This window comes from Lissotriton vulgaris, chromosome 6, assembly GCF_964263255.1.
Source record: "Lissotriton vulgaris chromosome 6, aLisVul1.2, whole genome shotgun sequence".
In the NCBI taxonomy this organism is placed as follows: domain Eukaryota; kingdom Metazoa; phylum Chordata; class Amphibia; order Caudata; family Salamandridae; genus Lissotriton; species Lissotriton vulgaris.
Window position 1 is genome coordinate 295,114,618 of NC_141694.1, and position 15,904 is coordinate 295,130,521.

Sequence of the window (15,904 nt, forward strand, 5' to 3'; positions counted from 1 at the left end):
TAATGATGCACAAAATAAGACAGTTTAGTCACTAACCCATGCACTCAGTGACACACATTTAATCACTCTCTCATACAGTCAGTCATGCACCTACTAAATCCTTCATCCAGACACTTAAACATCCACTCATTCATCAATATGTAAGACATATTTTTACTTTACTGCAACATACAGTCACTGGATGATGTCATCAGTGATGTCATCAGTGATGTCATTTGAGATGTCATCAGTGATGTCATCAGTGATGTCACTGACCATGTCATGAATGATGTAATATGTGACATCATTAGCAGTGGATTGCGGGTGCGCGATATATAGTTAGTGCAACTAACTATATATGGAATTTCAATGGTTTTATGCAAGTAAAATAAGGTTTTGTAAATGCTAATCCCTAACTATATATGGTCTATAACCTATGGTTTTTTCAGTGAATTTTCAACGTTTTGTAAAAGCAAATTTCTAACTATATATGGTCTATAACCTATGGTTTTTTCAGTGAATTTATATATTAATATATATATATATATATATCAAAAGCAATACTCCAACCACTTCCACCAAAGCCTCGGCGGCGAAGAAGGAGAAGCGAACCACTTCTTTGTAGGCAAGATGTTATTTATTCAACCTTATCAACAGCAGCAATCACCAATCACATAAAGGCTGTTTTGGGTTGTAGCCATTTAAATGTTATGCCCTTCCTACTCAGGTCCCATGGTCAGCAAGTTCCCCATAGAGTTAGTAAACAGACTAAACAACTCTTTACATGGGCTCAATTTTACAAATGTTGCAAATTTAGATAACACTTGCATAGCTACCCACTTATAACGATATCAATCCTTTTGTTTATATTTAAAAAAAGGCAAAAACATTCTTCTATTTAAATATAGTAATCACAATTTGATTGTGTAATTATTTCACAATCCATATCTTGTAAAGTCTGTTTTACATGTGTATATTTCTGGATAAATCCATATATAGAATGTTATGTACAAGAAAAAATTCAACCTTCCTAACTGCATAAATGCATAAAACAACTTGCTTCAATCATGACACTGGTTAAAAAGAATGTGCAAAAATAGAGCATAGCAGCAATACTTTTTTTCTGTGCAAAAAACGTGTACAAAATAAAAATAATTTCAAAATATAAATACATTTTGAAATCCCCAGGCCAAGAAAAGAAAGAGATAGGCTGTGACATCAGATATTAGAATCAGTTTAAAGCCAAGAAACATGTCCATGGAATCTACATCATCCCCATCTTTAGTATACAACCCCCTATACCCTTTCCTGACCATAGTGCAAATTGGCAAGGTAAGATATTGACAGCTCTCATAAAATGTATTAAGGGAGCCCCAAATCTCCTTACAAAAACCAATTGTTAAAAACCTACATACTGTAGAATATTTGCAATCAGATCAGTAATTCATTCTAGAATACATGTAATTATTATTGGATCATGCGACAACAATCAAAAAAGATTAAAGACAGGTATACATATCGTCCGAGTTATTGAGTCCATTTGGGCATTTACTGTCGAAGTTGAGAATGAACTTAGTCTCTAATCTTCTAAGCAATGCCTCTCTGTTTCCTCCTCTGCTCTGTTTAGGGACGGAGGATACCACATAGTATTGCAAACAGGATAAGTTATTATTATGCATCTGTTTGAAGTGGCGTGCCACAGGATAATTAGGGTCGCTGTGTAGAATTGCACGTAAATGCTGTAAGATTCTCACATGTACCTGTAGCTTGGTGCTCCCAACATAATTGAGACCACAGGTACATGTGAGAACGTAGACTGGGAATTCAGTCTTGCAATTGTAATTACCCACTATTTTTTGTGGTGTTGGACAGAATGGAGTCAGATATTCAGTTTTGTTCACCCCAAATTTACACACACGGCATGTGGAACATTTATAGAAACCTGATTTGGGTTTAAGCCAGTTTGGTTTGGCTCGTATTTCAGGACTAGTTGGATCCAATACAGATCCCATGTTCCTTGCTCTGCTAAATGTGTAGGACTGGGGGGTAAATTCATTCTTAACACGGGATCAGTTAAGACTATCGCCCAGTTTTTATTCACAATGGATCTGATCTTCCGTTCATTCTCACTGAATGCTGTTATTAGTCTTGGACCTTGATCATACTCGTCCATCTCAGAAGTGGCTATCAGTTCAGGAGAGTCATTAAGGTCTACTATTCCCTCTCTAGGTGGTGGTAAAAGACTGTCTCGAGATCTAAGAGCAGTTTTAGTGAGTGCTGTTGTCAGTATTTTATCCGAATACCCTCTTGCTTTCATTCGTTGTATAGATTCTGCAGCACGAGCATTGTATTCAATGTCAGTGCTGCATATCCTTTTGAGGCATAAAAGCTCCCCATACGGGATACTGGCAACAAGGTGCCTGGGATGGGCACTAGAGGCGTGAAGTGTTACATTGCCCGCAGTAGGCTTTCTGAACAAGGTACTTTCCACCTTCCTATCCACCACATATAACTTAACATCCAGAAACTCTATGCTAGAGTCATCAATGTGGGAGGTGAAGTGGAGATTTAGATTATTCACATTGATGTTATCTATGAACTCCACTGCCTTTTCTTTACTTCCCTGCCATACGATGAAAATATCATCAATATACCTGAGGAAGTATTTGATGTTAGTGTCAAAGATAGACGAATAGTCCTTTTTGAGAACCTGCTCCTCCCACCAGCCAACGTGCAAGCACGCATAGCTGGGGGAGAAGCAGGCTCCCATTGCCACACCCCTCAATTGTTTAAACAATTCCTTCCCAAAAAGAAAGAAATTATTGTTAAAGCATCAGCTCATTAGATTGATTAAAGCCTTGTTGTGCTGATAAAACTCGCACGGTCTTTGGTCCAAAAAGAATTTTCCTGCTTGAAGCCCTGCTTGGTGGTCTATGCTCGTATATAAAGACTCAATGTCTAATGTGATGAAATACATTTCTTCTGACCATTGCATATTTTTCACTTTACTGAGAAAATCCCCAGTATCCTTAATGTAACTAGGCAGGGATTGGAGAAGATTCTGTAGGAAAGAATCTACATATTGACCAACCTGTTCTGCTACACTTCCTATAGCAGAAATGATGGGTCTGCCAGGAATGGGAGAAATACCTTTATGCACTTTTGGTATTAAATAAAGAACCGGCACAATTGGGTTGTCATTATGCATGAATTTAAATTCATCATTAGATACTAAACCATCTCTACGCAGTTGCATCAACACTTTCTTAAGAGATTCAATGGCAGTATTATAGTTTTTGATATTGGACAGCTCATAACAGTCAATATTGTTAAGTTGACGTTTCGCCTCTTTGATGTAATCATCTCGGGGCCAGATTACTAAATTGCCGCCCTTGTCAGATTTTTTTATGATGATTTAATTGTTCTCCCCCAATTTCTTCATAAGTTTGGCGAAGCGCGAAGCAGCAGCATATATATATATATATATATATATATATATATATATATATATATATAAGATAAATGCACCGGTTTGTGTGTGTGGAGACACACACTGACGAAGGCAAATCGCCGAAACGCGTCTGTGGTTTAGCTTGTAGTTAATAAACTACTCTGTGGTGAAAAGGAACCTCCCGAGTGCTGTCTTTCATTTCTTGTGGATTCGTTTGGATTTGATGAGCGCAATATATATATATTACCAACTGGCGGTCGCCAGTAGGTATATATAGTTAGGATTTTTTCTCTATGGGATTTTTGAAAATTCTATGTCTATTAACTTTGGCGTTTGTGGATGGAATTGGCTGAAATTTTCAGGAAAATGGAAGATTTTATTTCTGAGCAGCCCCTGAAAATTTGGGGGGGGGTTCATCAAGGGGGGGCCGAGAAAAAAGGGGGTCCCAAAACGCGTTTTTCCCATGTTAATTTCCATAGGGCGGTTGGCCTCACTTTTAGCCCGAACGGCTGAATGGATTTGCACGAAACTTGGCAAAATTGTAGGGACTGTTAGCCTGATGTGCCTTTGCTAGGTCTCAATATATGTGCTCCAGTGGATTTTGAGAAATTAACTTTCAAAAAAAGATATATATCTGTAACAGCGCTCCGGGCAGCGCTCCGGTTCGCGTACTTTTCGCGTAACGGAGCTTTGCGAAGCGAAGCTGATTGGCTCTCCGGTGTCTGTCAACATTCTAAACAGTCCGGAGCGGCCGCCATCTTGTCTCTCGGTAGGATCGAGAGACAAGAGGAGGCCAAAACAAAGGGGGAAATTACCATAAGGGGGCATAGTAGATCCTCCCTGACCCCCTAGGTTTGATGTGGAGGTTTTAAAAGGGCCCCGCGGGGTAAAAAAAAAAAAAATGTTTTTTTTTTGCGTGGGAAGCTCCCGGTTCGCGAACCGGGAAGCGGCCCGGGGAGCGTACTATGAGGAAAAAAGAATGATAGACTTTTCAAATATTGTATGTTAATTGATTGTTTGTTTTGTTGATTTTTTTTTATTTACTATCTAACACAAAAAAGTTGCACAGTATAATTTAAGTCTCATTTTATATTATATCTTTTGGGTACTTTTTCAGCATTTTCAAATAAAAAAGAATAATGCCTCAAACAATTTTAACTTATAAAATTTAAATTTATTGTTCTGATTTTTCAAAATCTAAAAGAATTTGTAACATTAATTCATCTGGTATGTCGTCATTTTCATTCCATGATTCACATTCTTCAACACATTGAATTAATTCTTTGTCTACAGTGTCATCCAAAAAGTCTGTTTCTTCTTTTTCTTCGTTAGGATTGTTTTCAATCTTAATTTGAAATGAAATTTTAAATTCATTCTGTTGTGCTTCCATTTTCTTGCTGTAAATTGCATAAAAAATAAATATATCAGTAGAGATAGGGCACTGTTGGGTTTAAGTTAGTTCAGAGAGGTACTTGTGAGTTTATAACAGAGAAGTTATCTTTGGGCACTGTATGGTTTCAGGCGTGAAGAGGTACTATTAAAAAGTGCCTGTGAAGAAGCCTACGTAAATTCATAATTATATCATAGAAACCTAAATCAATCCATAATTATAATAAACAAGCATTCTCAATGTGTAACTGTTACAGAGGGACAGTATATAACTATCTGAAAATGTTTTCCCAAATTAATTTAAAGTGCATAACATAGTTCTCCTTTCAAATTTATAAAATAACATCTTACCTTTAAAAAGAAGTTGAAGTTATTAGTGAAAATCCTATTGAAATGTACTCCAGGAAGTAGTAGTCAAAATGGCTGTGTTTCCTTCTCTTCCTTTATATATATTCAGGTACATAACCAATCAAATGTCAGGTAAAAAAAATTGAAAATGAAAGTAAAAGGTCAAACTCTTCTATTGCGAGACCTATTGCATTTTCAATGCTTGATTCTTTCACTTCCTTATCTATTTTGTTTTTCACAATGATATCCTCTTCCATCTTTTCTTTGGTAAATAAATCTATTAAACAGCATCTCTGGTTTAGTCCCTATAGCTGTCTTTCTTTTAACATTACTCTCTGTTTACTTCCCTTGTACTTACTCTTCTTTTTAAAAAAAAAAAATTTGGGGGGTTAGCTCCCGGTTCGCGTACCGGTTCGCGAACCGGGAAGCGAACCAAAAGAAATAGAGCTTGCCAGAGTGCTAAACATTCTAGCAATTTTTTTATAAAGGGGAGGTAGTTCTGAAAAGAACTTTTTTTTATGTTTTTGTTGTTTTATATATTTTATTTAATTTTCTGAACATTTTTTGTTTTTTTTGTATTTTTTGAACAATTTTATGTTTTTTTGTTTTTTTTGGAGGGGAAAGAACAAAAAACAGGCATTGGAAAGGGCTCAACAGGAGCAAAAAAATAATAATTTTTTGGGGCGTTTAGAGCACTTGTGATTTTCAAATGCTCTGTTTACTAAGTTAATGCTCATATTGGCACATGAAAGTAAGGTACCGCAATAAATACAGCCGATCTTCATGTGGACAAAGTTTTCCTGTATGCTTGGCACTGTTTCCCGTGCCTCTGGCCCCGACAGAGATATCTATGTTGATGTCCTGGCCACAGGAGTTGGTGGGTTGTCCTGCAGGTCACGCATCTCTGCCCGGCTGTAATTTAGACGATGCCACCTCTGCATGTGACGGTGCATAGTATAGTTGCCGTAACTATACTTCTTATTTGTGCCTCTAGATAAGTCCTCTTTGCATATTAGGCACGTCACATACCGAGCATTAACTTTTTTCTGTCCTTCAGGAAATGAAAAAAACTGCCAAATGAAACTATTTTTATGATGAGATACCCGGGGCTCCTCTTGTAAAAACTGTGGTGCCTGTTCTTCCTCTTCCTCTTCTTGATCCTCTTCCTCCTCTGTGTTGGCAAGGAACTGTGGAGGTGGTCCTCTCTTCCTATGAGGAGGTGGTGGTGGTGGTGGGGGTCCACCAGCTGAAGCTACTAGTGAAGCCATTTTCCACTGAGCAAAATAGGTCTTCCTTTCACAAAGTTGAAAGTCAGAGTGAGAAAAAAGGTGGGGGCTTTCATCATTTGGGAAAAAAATAGTTCTAAACCAATGAAAAGTGTTATTTTTAGGTCACCTGACCTAGCCTTACATCATTAGGAAACCAAAAGTGAAATGAACCAATGAAAAGTTTTATTAACAAGTCACATGACCTGTTACGCTTATGTTACGCGCTGCGCGCCGCGCCCCGGATCGCTTCCGGGAAGCTGCGCTTCGCGCCTCTGTTCGCGGTCCGGAGCACTTCCGGGTGCGCTAACGCGGCGCGTCATAAGACGCATTACGCGGCAACGCGATACGTCGCGCTTTCGCGACGCGCCCCGGATCGCTTCCGGGGAGCTGCGCTTCGCGTCTTAGTTCGCGTACCGGAGCACTTCCGGGAGCGCTAACGCGGCGCGTCATAAGACGCATTACGCGACAACGTGATATGTCACGCTTCCGCGACGTGTCACGATGTTGATTTATAACGTGGCAGTTGTGCAAACGGAACGTTTACCGGTTAGCGGACCGGGTCACGGCATCAAATTGAGCTAACGGAAAGCTTCCCGGTTCGCGAACCGGGAGCGAACAAAAAAAATATTTAAAAAAAATTATTAATAAACATATAAAATATATTTTTGGATTTAAAGAAAAATACATTTTACAGCTACAGATATTAGCTTTTAAAAAACCAATGAAATTCACTGAAAAAACCATAGGTTATAGACCATATATAATTAGGAATTAGCATTTACAAAACCTTGAAAATTCACTGAAAAAACCATAGGTTATAGACCATATATAGTTAGGAATTAGCATTTAAAAAACCTTTTTTTACTCACACAAAACCAATGAAATTCCATATATAGTTAGTTGTACTAACTATATATCGCGCACCCGCAATCCACTGCTGATCATGTCACATATTACATCATTCATGACATGGTCAGTGACATCACTGATGACATCTCAAACGACATCACTGATGACATCACTGATGACATCACTGATGGCATCACTGATGACATCTCAAATGACATCACTGATAACATCACTGATGACATCACTGATGACATCTCAAATGACATCACTGCTGACATCACTGATGACATCTCATTTGACATTACTGATCACATCACTGATGACATCATTCACGTGATAATACAATGAACCTCTTCAGACTCTAATATAACCTTAGATACACTCAGGGTAAACAGACACTCACAGACTGTCACTCATCCATGGAGTTACTCACACACCTAGTCAGTCATGCAAAGAATTAATCACACCTCCATTTCCTCAACTATACAGTTATACACACCTTACTTATTCAAACATATAGTAACACATATTTACTCTCTTATACAATCCCTGATACAAGTTCACAATGATCCATACAGACACTCACACAATCACTGGCTCTTATGCACAGTTATTTATTTATGTCAACTCTCACATGTACTGTGTTTTACATATGTACTTACTTTGACATGTAGCACTGAGATATCCATTCACTCACCAATGCACTCAGTCAACCGCCCATACAGCTGTTTCCACATGCACTTTTGAACCCATACATCTAGTGAATCAACTGCTTACACATCTATGCACAGAGTCATACACCTCCCAGCCACCCACACACACACTTAGTCTCCCATACAAATACTTGGGCAACCAATCAATAACCCATATAGTTACTCATATAGCTACTGATCTACACATGCAGCAGTTTACAGAACAACAGACATAATGATGCACAAATTAAGACAGTTTAGTCATTAACCCATGCACTCAGTGACACACATTTCATCACTCACTCATACAGTCAGTCATGCACCTACTAAATCCTTCATCAGGACACTTATACATCCACTCATTCTTCAATATGTAAGACATATTTTAACTTTACAGAAACATACAGTCACTGGATGTTGTCATCAGTGATGTCATCAGTGATGTCATTTGAGATGTCATCAGTGATGTCATCAGTGATGTCACTGACCATGTCATGAATGATGTAATATGTGACATGATCAGCAGTGGATTGCGGGTGCGCGATATATAGTTAGTACAACTAACTATATATGGAATTTCATTGGTTTTGTGTGAGTAAAAAAAGGTTTTTTAAATGCTAATTCCTAACTATATATGGTCTATAACCTATGGTTTTTTCAGTGAATATATGTGTATATATATATATATATATATATATATATATATATATATATATATATATATATATATATATATATATATATATATATATATATATATATATATATATATATATATATATATATATCCAAACACAAGAGTCCGGTTGTTCCTGGCGCTCAAACGATTGCGATCCCGAGTGGGTGCCGGTCACCCTCAATTTGAATCAACAAGTATTTTCTTCTCCACAAGAAAATAACTCAGGATACTTCTGGATGCTTTCAAAGATGTTTATTTCGGCAAAGTGGCAACTGCCTACCGACGCGTTTCACCAGTTACGGCTTGTTCACGGTGAACAAGCCGTAACTGGTGAAACGCGTCGGTAGGCAGTTGCCACTTTGCCGAAATAAACATCTTTGAAAGCATCCAGAAGTATCCTGAGTTATTTTCTTGTGGAGAAGAAAATACTTGTTGATTCATATATATATATATATATATATATATATATATGTATATATATATATATATAACACATATTTGCAATAAAATGATAAAATGGTTCTCACATGTGGGAGAGTTTAAGCTATTGGCATTGTAAATGACAATGCCTTTTATGTAGCTGTTTTAAAAAAAACACATTAATAAAAGTAATTGTCATTTACAATGCCAATAGCTCAAAATCTCGAAAATATGAGACCTAAGGCATTGCTAATGCTTGTTCTAAATTGGGGGTCAATTAGGATGGCGGATGGATCGCCACCGCCATACAGGCGGTGGCGATCTGTCCGCCATCCTAGCCCGTCCACCACCTATTTTCCCCCTGCCATATTACAATGGCGGGGGGACCGTGGCTGAGGGGAAGTCTGTCCGCTGCTTTTCCACCGCGGTCGAGTTGCGACTGCGGCGGAAAAGGTCTAATATGGTGGCGGTGTCTATCAGACACCGCCAGCTATATTAGGATGGCCAAAAGCAGATGCCTTGCTGCAACGGAAGAGCATACACACTTTGCTTTGGGGGCCCGTTGCGGGTCCCCAGGGTGAAGGATGGGGGTGGGGGTGCACATGGGGGGTACCTATGGTACCCCCCTGCATTTGCATGCACAAAGCGGCAGGCACCGCGCGATGCCTGCTGCTTTGTGCATGCAAATGCAAAGCATGTATTTTTAACTTTGCTCTGGGTGCTACTTCAAGCAGCACCTGCCGCAATGTTAAAGATACGGGATGTGACCGCCAGGGTGGCGGTCACATCCTAATCGCTATGGAGGGAACGCCGCTGCCCCTGCGGACGGTCCCTCCACCTCGGGGTGGCGGACGGACGCAGGACCGTCCGCCAACATAATCGACCTCTTGGTTTGGGATTTTTTTGTGTGCTGTTATAACAGTTTACTAATGTTTGAACACTGCATAAATACATTACACATTGCCTCTAAGTTAAGCCTGACTGCTACTGTACCAAGATACCAGAGGTGTAAGCATAGATTTATTTAGTAAGGTTTGTGGGTCACCTTCACAAGGATTATAATTATTATTTCAGGTGGGTTCTCACTCCCCTTAACTAATTCTCTAATTCCTTACATTTATTCAATATTTATAAACTTGTAAACATAAACTTACTTATTAGGCCCATTAACGCTATGGGTGATCCATTGATGTCTTCTGAAATGTGAAGGAATCTTCCTCCTGGATTTTCTTTGATCAATGCAGATTTCTTTCAACAGCAGGCTCCATAACTCTACCTATTCAAGGGTTACATCAGTGTGCCATATGTTGCATTGACATCACAGATGTCACCTGGCGACATTAGGAGGAGCAGACACTCACGGTCAAGTTTGAGAGAGGCATTGCTAACCAGTGGAAAGTTTCCCCTTTGATGCCTTGCTTAATGAGCTATGATCTAGACAGCAGGATTGTCTTGTCCTTTGGCAGGGTCAGCCCAACAGGCACTGGTCGACTCCCAACTAGCAGGGCAGAAAGGAAACATTGAGATTTTCCCTTCCCTACATTTGCCTCCTCCCTGGGGAGAGGAAAAGTTGTTGACTAATTTGTTTCTTATTGCTGCTGCCCTATGTTCTTTCTGACAGGGCTGCCCCGGCAGTGTCAAATTAGGCGATGTTGGAGGGGGGGGGGGTGCCGTAAATTACACTATAGCAGGAATGGGGATGCGGTGAATTCCCTCCTTGCCCCTGATGTATGCTGCAGTGGGAGGAAGTAAAATGCAAATATCAAAATAACTGATGAATGTCTGAAGTTGTCAGGATCCAAGTTGTTTGGGCTCTCTTGAGTTCCTCGGAAGCAGTTCCCAAAAACCCACCTTTCAGCACCTCTGACTCTGCTCTTAGTAAGTTAGTCTTGACCAGATAAGGTGAGTTTCAATAATAGAAATAACTTGGAACCAATATCATCATCTTACTAAAGAAGCAAAAGAATGGCTGACATTCAAATAAGAAGTTTTATAATCAGTTAAGCAAGATGGCACAGTTACAAAATAATAACAGGAGCTTCAGCTCTAGCCTCACTGAGAGATCAAAGGTTTCAATTCGCAATCAACATTATTATCCAACTCACATGAAATGTTCTTGAAAGGCTAATCACTGTTAATCTCACAGCATAACAAATATAAAGTTTGACTTCAGCATGACTTAAGATTCAATATAATATTGTAGCCACTCTGTTAATTCCACAGCACTGACTGAAAAATCCCAAAGAAGTCTGAATGAGAACCAAGTTCCTTGACACTTTTAAAATACTGTCTCAGGCGTCAAAAATGAAACGGAAGTGAAAAACAATCAGGCAAAGTCTTGATTCAGCAGTATGAGTTAAATGAAATCGTTCGGTAAGCCAAAGCATATAAAGTTGCTAGGGAAACGCCCCTCGCGCGATGTCTGACGAGCGCCCTTGAAGAAATCACCAGCCGGCAACTCTTGACTCGGCACCAAGAACAGAAAAGGATAAATCCTACCTGCGTTTTCAGCAAGCGGATATTCGTGGTAGATTACTACCATTCAAAGGAATTTGGAAACTGGAACAGCGGAGAAATCCTCAGCGCAGGAACGAAGACAGGAAACAGGAGACCTCCGAACTCGGGAACCGGCAAAGAATAATCCGCATGGAGACCTGGGCGTGGCATCTTTCATAGTCCCAGTTGAAGGTACAGGGGCTGCAGAGGGAAAAAAGACCTCAGCAGCAAATTTAAACAAGACCTTCAGAAGCCCTGGGGCCAACAAGCATTGGTAAGGCGGTAACACGCAAAGATCTACCAAGCGAGTTGCAACAAGCATTGGCAAGAGGAAAAGATTCAAATAGGCACTGATACAGCTCAAATAAGCATTGGTACAGCACAAAAGCATTGGCACAGCACAGAGTAAAATACTACGACTCTATAATACACACATTGGTACCATCAGTGGTACGGTACAGGCAAGAAAACAGGGTACAAAAGACAGTTGCAATAGGGATCCTGGCAATAGGGATCCTGACAGTGCCCCCCAACAAAAATGGAGACACCGCCCTGAGGCTCAAAACCGGGAGACCGGGTGCTTGGTATGAAACAACCGTACTAAACGAGGAGCATGAACGTTCACCTCGGACACCCAAGAATCCTCTTCAGGTCCGTAGCCCTTCCAGGAAAGCAGATACCACAGTTTACCTTTGACGCGTTTACAATCCTTAATACAACGTACCTCAAACTCATCCTGGCCTTTCACATGTAATGCTGGAGGACGAGCCCTCCTCTTGGCAGTTGCTCTTTTTAACAGGGAAATGTGAAACACTGGATAAATTCTCATGCCTTTTGGAAGGAGAAGTTTGTAAGTCACAGGGTTTACACACTGAATTACTTTGTATGGACCAATGAACTTTGGGTGGAATTTATAACGTCTTCTGAACTGAAAGTTCTTTGTAGAAAGCCAAACCACGTCTCCTATGTGAAGATCTGGACCCTTCTGCCTTTTTCTGTCTGCAAACCTTTTGTAAGAGGCCTTAGCTTTCAACACATTAGTTCGCAAGACTTTAGTAACCCGTTCCATTTCTCGGAAATGTGAATCCAAGGATGGTATATTGGTTTTTGGATGAGCTAGTAGTAAAGGCGAGAAATGAGGATGTCGGCCATAAACAGCAAAAAATGGTGACAGACCTGTAGAAGCATTCTGTAGATTATTGTACGCAAACTCAGCTTCCCATAACAGAGCTAACCAGGAACCCTGCTTTTTGAACAGAAAACATCTCAAATATTGTTTCAGGACTTGATTAACTCGTTCTGTCTGCCCATCTGATTCAGGATGGAAACTAGTGGAAGTGTTAGTTTTAATGTGGAGAGCTGTACACCAGGCCTTCCAGAACTGCGAAATGAACTGTGATCCACGGTCTGAAGTTATGGACCTGGGAAGACCGTGCAAACGCACCACGTGTTCCAACAATAATTGGACTAATTGAGAAGAGGTTGGAAGTTTAGTGCAAGCAATAAAGTGGGCCATCTTAGATAAACGATCCACTACTACAAGAATGGCAGTCATACCCTTCTCCTCTGGTAAATCAGTTATGAAATCCATCGCAATGTCCTCCCAGACCTGTGTCGGGGTGGGGAGTGGAAGCAGAAGACCTTTTTTTCGACCATGTTCCCCTTTAGCTTGAGCACAAACATCGCAGGCTTGTATGAAAGAAACTACATCTTTACTCCAAGTTGGCCACCAGAAGTTTCTTTGTAGAAGTTCTTTGGTTTTTGTGATTCCAGGATGACCTGCCAATTGACTTTCGTGACACCACTGTAATACCTGTGTTTGTAACTTCTTAGTTGGAACAAATAAGAGATTGGAGTAAAAGGGCAGATTTTGATGAATAGTTCTATTAGACCCTTCTTGAACCCAGGATAACAGTTTTGGTATTGGCATAGCTTGTCTTATTTGCTGGAAGAAAACATCGGACATTGTGGCACCTATTATTTGACTTTCGGAAAGCATGCTTGTGAGTTTGGGATCTTGAAGAACATCATCAGGCTTGTGATCGTATCGCGACAAGGAATCTGCTTTATTATTTTTAGTGCCGGGTCTGAAAGTGATGATAAAGTCAAACTCTGCAAAGAATAATGTCCAACGAAGTTGCCTGGGAGTTAAGGCCTTTGCACATCTCAGGAATTGTAGGTTCCGATGGTCCGTGTATACAGTTACCGTATATTTAGCCCCTAACAGGTAGTGACGCCATTCCTTAAAAGCATAACGAATGGCCAGGAGTTCTTTCTCTGCAATGGTATAGTTGGTTTCTGCAGGCAAACATTTTCTAGATAAGAAGGCTATAGGATGTAGTTCATTGGTGTTTTGATCTTTTTGTGACAAAATAGCCCCAATTGCGAAGTCAGAAGCATCGGCTTCTACGATAAAAGGCATGTCTGAATCTGGATGTCGCAGAACTGGAGCTTGAGTAAAGGTTCTCTTGAGAGTTTGGAAAGAAGAGTTAGTGTCAGTGGTCCAAATGAATTTAACATTCTTCCTTAGAAGCTGGGTTAAAGGTGTGGCCAGGGTTGAAAAATCCTTGATAAAACGTCGGTTAAAGTTAGCAAAGCCTAAAAAGCGTTGGATATCTTTCACCGAAGTTGGAATTGGCCAATCAAGGATTGCTTGGATTTTCCTTGGAGCCATAGTGATCCCTGATGGAGAGAGAATAAACCCAAGGAATTCAACCTTCGTAGTATGGAATTCACATTTAGACAACTTACAGAACAAACCATGGGTTCTTAAGGTGTTTAATATAATCTTGACGTGTCGTATGTGTTCCTCTGTTGAAGCTGAAAAAATTAAAAGGTCGTCAATGTAAGCTATGACGAACCTATCTAAGAAGTCTCGTAGGACATAATTGATGAAAAATTGAAAGGCAGCCGGAGCATTGCATAAGCCAAAAGGCATTACACAATACTCAAACAAGCCAAAGCGAGTTCGGAAAGCAGTTTTCCACTCATCGCCTGGTCTGATACGTACCAAATGGTAGGCGCCTCGCAAGTCGAGCTTCGTAAAAATTGTGGCTGAGCGCACTTGATCAAGAAGTACCGGGATCAAAGGTAAAGGGTATCGGTTCTTGATAGTGATGTTATTGAGAGCTCTATAGTCTATACAGGTGCGCAATTCTCCATTGCTTTTAGGCACAAAGAAAAGGGGAGAGGCTGCCGGAGACTTGGAGGGCCGAATGAAACCATTTTTCAAAAATGTATCTAGGTATTCACGAAGATGAGTGTTCTCCAGTTCGGTCAAGGCATAAATTCTACTACAGGGTATTTTGGCTCCTGGTACTAGGTCAATGGCACAATCATAGTCTCTGTGTGGTGGTAGAGTTTCGGCCTTTTGCTCACAGAAAACATCTGTGTATTCTTCATATATGGGTGGTAAGTCTATGTCTTGTTCAGCAGCTGTGGAGATATAAAGGGCAGAGGCAGAATGCAGGAGGGTACTAGGAGAGTCCTTTGAGTCCTTTTCAGGACTGCCATTACATTCTTGTTTACACCAAGAGGAATTGAAGTCAACAGAACGATCTACCCAGTTGATAATTGGTTTATGCAGAGTCAGCCAGGGGATGCCCAGGATAACTCCAAATTGGGGTGCATCAATTACATCGAAAGATATGGTCTCTTGGTGTCTTCTGGAGCCTACATTGCAAACCATAGTAATGGGAGTGGTACAGTGAGTGATCATTCCAGAAGTTAGCTGAGTTCCGTCGACTGAGTAGACGATTTCGGGTTTTTCTTTCGTAATTATAGGTATGTGTGTCTTTGCAATAAACTTGGAATCAATAAAATTTCCGGTGGCACCTGAGTCAATCATTACTGCCACCATAATTCGTTTCAGATTGGGCAAGCTAAAGAAAACATTCAAAGTCAAATGAGGCCCTGTTAACTGTAAGGTGTTTGCAATAGACTGTTCAGGAGGAGATAGCCAACTCGAAAAAGTCTCCTGATCCAAATTCGAGTTCTCTAGTTTTCCGACTTAATTTCCTTTTTGTCTCGAGACCAAGAGTTCTTAGGTTTAAGCGAACATTCTCTAACGAAGTGCTCCTTTTTTCCACAATAGAGGCACAGACCATTTTTTCGCCAAGTCTCTTTTTCTTCGGACGTTAAGGGTTTCCTCAGACTTCCGATTTCCATGGGCTCAGTAGCTTCCGGGTTATTTGGGTGTGATCTTTCCTTTGCTCTAGAAAAGATTCGGACGTCTGTTCTTCTTTTATCACCTTTGCGGTCAGCTACTCGATGGTCCAAACGAAGACTAAGAGCTATAAGATCTGCACAAGTTCGAGGTTGAGGATCAATTGGT